Below are 7,308 nucleotides of genomic sequence, written 5' to 3' on the forward strand. Positions count from 1 at the left end.
ATGGTATACTGTCACTTTGATGGTTTAATCTGGGAATTATAACATTAAAGACCTACCTCGAGAAGAATGGAAGTTCTGTCCTTGTAATGCTGTGACGATGCTGTATTTGGAATGTGTCTGTGGCTGTCATCTCATAGTCTTTCGTGGGTGGGTGTGATGTAATATCTGAATGTTCTCCACCAATCGGAATCGAGTGGGTGTTCTTCATGTAGTTCAGCGTGTTCTGTCCCACTGGCAAACTGGCTGCATGGTTGCCCCCATGGCAGAGAGTGTTCAGAACTATTCTGTCCACTTGTTGGTGCCTTATGATAAAATAAGGAGGATCAGCACCCCAAACAAAAAGTGGTCTGCGAAAGCAAGGGATACTTCTTCTGATTGCCGGAATTTCCAGCATTGAAGGTAAGGACTCTCTCCGCATTTTAATGTGAGCAGAACGTCCCACACTGCCCAACTATTTCCCTGCAGTAACTGGGTCGATACAATGTTTCTACCTCCACTCCTTCCTGCTACTCCTCTCGGTGACCCTCTTCCGAATCTGATTTATTTTATTTTCATATTCCTTGCCCCTTCCTCTCTATGTTAACTCTTATTAAAAAGCCTTGTTTAAAAACAACAACATTTGCTTCATGCTTTTATTTTCTGTCCCTGTAATTTCCACGTGTTGTTCTCCCGTGCATGGCTTTATGCATTCCCATATTTTTCTGCACCCTCTCTCTTGTAGCTCCTTGAGAAATTCCTCTTTCCAAAATTGGAGGTCCACAAAGCAGTCCCCCTAAGACATTCTCTGTGCCTAAACATCTAACTGCGGGCTCAATCTCACTGTTTTTGTTTTGTTCTTGTTTGCTAAAAAAAACTCCCCCACATTAGCTTATGTGATTGCTCACATTAATGTGGACTTTCCCCAAAATCACACAGGACTCCAATGTTTTTTTTTGTACCAACTCGATGGTGCTTCCAAAGGAGATGACTTTTATTTCTTCTTTTTGATGGGAGAGTTCAGCTCAGCTGCTCTTTTAAATGGTGACGGCGGGAACTAGAAATGGCGTCCTCCTTCCGTGCAAGCCCAGCTGGATTTCGTAATATGTCAAAGGGATACTTCACATGACTCAGCCACAGAGGAAGCAAAGCAACTGACCTTTTGATTAGGGATGCCAGAGAATTCCACCACAGAATGGCAGCCATGCAAATGACGGCCACTACGCATTTGCATGGCTGCCTTTACTGTGATAGGCTACGTAAATACTTACGTAGCTTATCACAGTAAAGAGCAGGGGTGCAAATGGTGTAGCGGCCGCCATTTGTGTCCCTGCTCTTTGCCGTGATAGGCAACGTAAATACTTACGTAGCCATCACGGCTGCTTGCGAGGACGCAAATGGCAGCCGCTATGACAGCTCCCATTTGCGGCCGCAACAGCCCGGCCCCGGCCGGAACTCCGGCTGCGGCCGGCCCCAGCCAGCGGCTCCATGGAGTCTCTGCGGAGCGGAGCTGGCCAGGGAGGATTCTGGGGGGAGGGACGGAGCGCCTCCCCCCCCCCACAGATGCCCCTGCGCAGAGCCAGGTAAGGGATTCGTACATCCCTACTTTTGATCCCTGAAAGGAGCCTTTCCACACCTGAAATCCTTTCTCCCTCGAGCAACCCATGAAAGAAAAGACCTCTGCCTTGCTTTCTTGCAATGCAGACCCAGACTTGCTGCTGCTGTGCTGCTCGCCCAGCCCTGCACATTCCCGACTGACACAAATCTGTCCTGCCCCTTTCCACTCTTTAATCGAATACTCCAATACTGCTATGTGTTTCTCGCATCAGCACTTCTCAGCTGCGGGCATTCAGGCACCTGTCAGTTCCCCAAAGTGCTTAAGGGCACATGCACAGTGCAAAACTCAAGAATTCTCTTGCTTCCTCCATGATCCAGAAAATGTTAGCAATTTGATCTCTAGTTCCTCTGCCTCTTCGAAACCCAGCTTGTACTTCCGGTAGTTCTCGGTTCACATGCTGCTGAAGCCTAGCTTGTAGGATTTGAGCATAACCTTCCTGGCATGTGAAATGAGTGCAATTCTACGGTAGTTTGAATACTCTTTGGCATTGCCCTTCTTTGGAATTGGAATGTCAACTGACCCTTTCTAGTCTTGTGGCCACTGTTGAGTGTTCCAAATTTGTTGGCATATTGAGTGCAGCACTTTAACAGCATCATCTTTTAGGATTTTAAATAGCTCAGGTGGAAGACTGTCATCTCCGCTAGCTTTGTTGTTAGTAATGCTTCCTAAGGCCCACCTGACTTCACTCTCTAGGATGTCCGGTTCAAGTTCAGTGACCACACTATCATGGCTGTCTGGGACATTCAGATCTTTCCTGTATAGTTCTTCTGTGTATTCTTTCCACCACTTCTTAATCTCATCTGCTTCTGTTCGGTCCCTGCCTTCTTTGTCCTTTATCATGCCCGTCTTTGCACAAAACGTTCCCTTGAGATCTCCGATTTTCTTGAAGAGATCTCTAGTCTTTCCCATTCTGTTGTTTTCCTTGATTTCTTTGCATTGTTCATTTAAGAAGGCCTTCTTGTCTCTCCTTGCTATTCTCTGGAACTCTGCATTCAGTTGGGTATATCTTCCCCTTTCTCCCTTGCTTTTCACTTCCCTTCTTTCCTCAGCTACTTGTAAAGCCTCGTCAGACAGCCACGTGGCTTTCTTGCATTTCTTTTTCTTTGGGATGGATTGAGTTGCTGCCTCCTGAACAATGTTACGGACCTCCGTCCATAGTTCCTCAGGCACTCTGTCTATCAGGTCTAATCCCTTAAATCTGTTTGACCACCTCCAGCTTATCTTGATTCAATGCGTAGGATTGTGCCCTAGATCAACTAATAAGACTGAATGAATAGTTTTTACCTCAGTCAGCACTGTGGCTGACATATAATTTAATGTCTAATGCTGGGAGGCAATATCTTCAACTACAGCACCTGCTGGTGTCTACATACGGCCTGCAACGAGTGCTTCAGCTCTCCTGCACTGCTGGAAGAGCTAACTGGTTCTTTACATAAAGCTGAGCCTATAGCTTTATAGGCTATAGTCTCTTTCTTTTGGAATGTAATAAAGTGGATGTTCAGAATGTTAGAGAGGAATGGGATAGGGAACTGGAAGGCTCTATCGAACCTGAGCAATGGAAAGTTGCCCTAGCTTCCATATGTGCTATTTTTGTAGATTTAAAATGGAGGCTGATACAGTGAAAAAGGTTCTTTTGCAAATGTTGGACGCCACAGAGGCTTCTTAAGAAGAGGCTGGCTACCTCTGCTAGATGCTGGCAATGTAATGAGGGCAATGCCTCATGGAGGCATATGGTGTGGGCATGCTCTGTGGTGGCATCTTTCTGGTTGGAAGTCATTGCATGCGTAAATTTTGTTCTTAAAGAATTTGTAATAATTGCCCAGGTTTGTGTGCTTTTAAATTATATTCCTGTGATTTAATAGATGGACAGCAAAAGTGGACTTTGAGAGCCCTTACAGTTGCAAAGAGATCCATACTCCAAGCATGGAAGGATAAGTACCCTCTACCTATCATTCAATGGGCAGAAGTTTGGAGGGCGCAATCCTACCATGACAGTCGGCAGCCTCTGCAGTTGGAGGCTGCCGGGTATCCAGTGCAAGGCGGCCAGAGCACAGAGACAATCCTAGCCTCCGTTCTCTGGTCACCCTGCATTTTCCTGAGATGGGCACTTTCACCCACCTAGGTGCAGCTTCAAGGGTGGGGGGAAGGAGGCCAGGATGTGCATAGGAAGCTGTGTAATGCAGCTTCCGTGGTCTCCTCCCCTTCCCGCCCCTGGGAATGCACCCTTTTTGCTATCTCCGCACTCTGTTTCTGAGCACAGAGATGTAGCCAGCATGGAGAGAACCACACTAGCCATGAGAAGGCCAGGGAGGGGGTGGGGAGCACAGTTTCGGGGCTCTGAGGTCAGAGCCCTGGTTCTGCCCTCAGATCCCAGAAACAAAATTATCCTATGTCTCCCAGATACCATCTAGGGGTCATAGGATTGCACCCTTACTGTTATTCTAAATTTATCCAAATGGTCATCAATTTCATCTGGATGCTTATTTATTTAATGTATATATTTAAAACTGTACTATTGATGCCTTTTTTCCTCTTCTTTTCTTTTCTTTTCTTTTCACTGTGGATGTGAACAGTTATTGTTAATAGATAATGCTTTTTGTCATGTTCTTTCTTTTTTTCTGTTGCTGTTTTTCCCCCTTTTGTTTCCCCTTTTGTTTTTAATGCAAATAAAACTTATTATAAAATAAAACAATTTGTGCAGTTCATTTAAATTCTGAATGTGTGTGTGTGTGTGTATGTATATGAATGAATGAATGAATGAATGAATGAATGGTATGCTTACCCACTAGGGTGTTTTGAACCCAAATATTCTAAGTGCTGAAATTGAGCAGGACCAAATTAACACTTCACATGGCAGACAAAGGTTAAAAGTAAGTAAATAAATGGAGGAAGATCTGACCCTGGGGCTCAGAGGTTACATTGCCTATAAAATGATGAAGGAACAACTGGGGTTTAAAAACTTAATGTCTGGGGTTTAAAATGTCTGGGGTTTAAAAACTTAAGTGTTACAAAACTATTTTTCCTACTTTTCATACAGTTATGAAACTGTTCATACAGTTTCCATAGGAAGAGACTGTTCCTCAGGCACTCTGTCTATCAGGTCTAAACCCTTAAATCTATTCCTCACCTCCACTGTATATTCATAAGGGATATTATTTAGGTCATACCTGAATGGTTTAGTGGTTTTCCCGACGTTCTTCAATTTCAGCCGAAATTTTGCAAGAAGAAGTTCATGATCTGAGCCACAGTCAGCTCCAGGTCTTGTTTTTACTGACTGTATAGAGCTTCTCCATCTTTGACTGCAAAGTACATAATCAATCGGATTTCGATATTGACCATCTGGTGATGTCTATGTGTAGACTCGCCTCTTGTGCTGTTGGAAAAGAGTGTTTGCTATTATCAGCGTGTTCTCTTGGCAAAACTCTATTAGCCTTTGTCCTGCTTCATTTTGTACATCAAAGCCATGCTTCCTGTCATCCCGGTGATTTCTTGCCTTCCTACTTTAGCATTCCAATCCCCTATGATGAAGAGGACTTTTTTTTTTTTTTTGGTGTTAGTTCTAGAAGCTGTTGTAGGTCTTCATTGAACCGATCAACCTCAGCTTCTTCGGCATCAGTGGTTGGGGCATAGACTTGAATTACTGTGATGTTGAGTGGTTTGCCTTGGATTCAAACTGAGATCATTCTATCGTTTTTGAGATTGTACCCCAGTACTGCTTTTCCCACCCTTTTGTTGACTATGAGTGCTACTCCATTTCTTCTAAGGGATTCTTGCCCACAGTAGTAGATATAATGGTCACCTGGATTAAATTCACCCATGCTTGTCCATTTTAGTTCACTGATTCCCAAGATGTTGATGTTCAGTCTTGGCATCTCATGTTTGACCACCTCCAGCTTACCTTGATTCATTGATCTTACATTCCAGGTTCCTAAACAATATTCTTCTTTACAGCATCGGACTTTCTTTTCACCACCAGACATATCCACAGCTGAGTGTCCTTTCGGCTTTTGCCCAGCCACTTCAGTCTTTCTGGCACTACTTGGAAATTCCCTCTGCTCTTCCCCAGTAGTATATTGGACACCTTCTGACCTGAGGGGCTCATCTTCCGGCGTCATCTCTTTTAGCCTTGTGATACATTCCATGGGGTTTTCTTGGCAAGAATACTGGAGTGGGTTGCCATTTCCTTCTCCAGTGGACCACATTTTGTCAGAACTCTCCACCATGACCTGTCTTGGGTGGCCCTGCATGGCATAGCTTATGGCTTCACTGAGTTACGCAAGCCCCTTCTCCACAACAAGGCTGTGATCCATGAAGGGGCTGGCCGACTCTGCTCTGTGGCTATTCTGTGGAGTCGCCGGCCAGCTCCAGAGCGCCAACGATACGGCCGCCATTGGCATGCTGTATCACTGGCTGAGGCTGACTCCAGATGCAAATGGTGTCCACTTCGCCATTTGTGGCCATAAAGCTCTTGGATTAAGCAAAATGCAGCCATAATATGCATCCGGAGTCAGCCTCAGCCAGCAATACGGCATCACAATGGCGGCTGTATCGCTGGTGCTCTGGAGCTGCCGACAGGGAGGATCCAGGTGGGGAGGATTCCGCAGGGAGGTGGAGGTAAGGGATCCTTTCCATCACGGACTCTGGAGACTGGATTCTTTTGAATCCAGTCTCATTGGGGTCCATGGCAGAATTCTCCGCCATCCCTAGTGAATAGCCCAGATCAGGAAAGAGAGGTATGAATGGAGAATGAATGGTTTTATTGCAGGAGGGCCAGATGAGGGTGCTGTGGTATGTGCTGAAGAGTGCCAAAGTATCAGTTACAAAAGATGGACATGGGCCAATAAAAGATGTTGGGAAGTCGGAAGGAGGTGCCTGGCTGTCTACAACAAATGTCAATCATGGGAAATGGGAACATGATGCATCATCAACAAAGAACATACTGAACCCTTCTTTGATCTCTTGACCCCCAATGAGGGAAAAGAGCATAAAACCCCTGAATCTGCCATTGTTCAGGAGGGGCGTGGTTGCATCTCGATCGTTGTATGTGTACATACCTATACGCAAAATAAAGTGGTGAATCTTGCATATGGACACATAGACTTATATGCAAGATTCATGGCTCTATTTGCATATACGTCTATGGCCACACCCTCCCGATTAAAGGCAATCAGCAGGGACAGGGAGGAGGCTAACAGCTCTGGCTGGCAGGAGGGAAGGTAAGCTCCCCCAGGCCAGTTCCCCCCCCGGAATCCAAGCGGAGCCACTCTGGAGGATTCCCCACTGGAACAGATGGTGGTGAATCCGTACACCCCTACTTGAAACTCTTTGAGATTTCTTTATAACTAAGTTTGTACCTACCAGATGTGTAACCTCTTCAGTCTTGAGCTTCAGAGAGCCTGAAACTTTCTGAGATTTGTTTGTAATTAAGTTTGTGCTGAGAGGTGGGTGACCTCCTAAGCCTCATGGAGCGTGCAACTCTCTCGGGATGTTCTACTTTTGCTTATTTCTCTTATATCAATAAATCTCCTTTTCCTTCTTCTACGTTGGCTGTGTGTGTGTTCTTCTCCTTCTCATAGGATCCCAGACCTCTCAGCCTGATCAACTGAGTGGTCCTGGGTAAAATTAAATCCATATTTCACACCAGGAGGTTTTAGATCTTCTAGATATATGGGGAGAACAGAAGTTTCGGGATAAGCTCGGGAGCAGTCACCGCA

Source organism: Heloderma suspectum, chromosome 10 (genome assembly GCF_057233095.1).
Source record: "Heloderma suspectum isolate Gila_16-S chromosome 10, 16-S_ref, whole genome shotgun sequence".
In the NCBI taxonomy this organism is placed as follows: Eukaryota; Metazoa; Chordata; class Lepidosauria; order Squamata; family Helodermatidae; genus Heloderma; species Heloderma suspectum.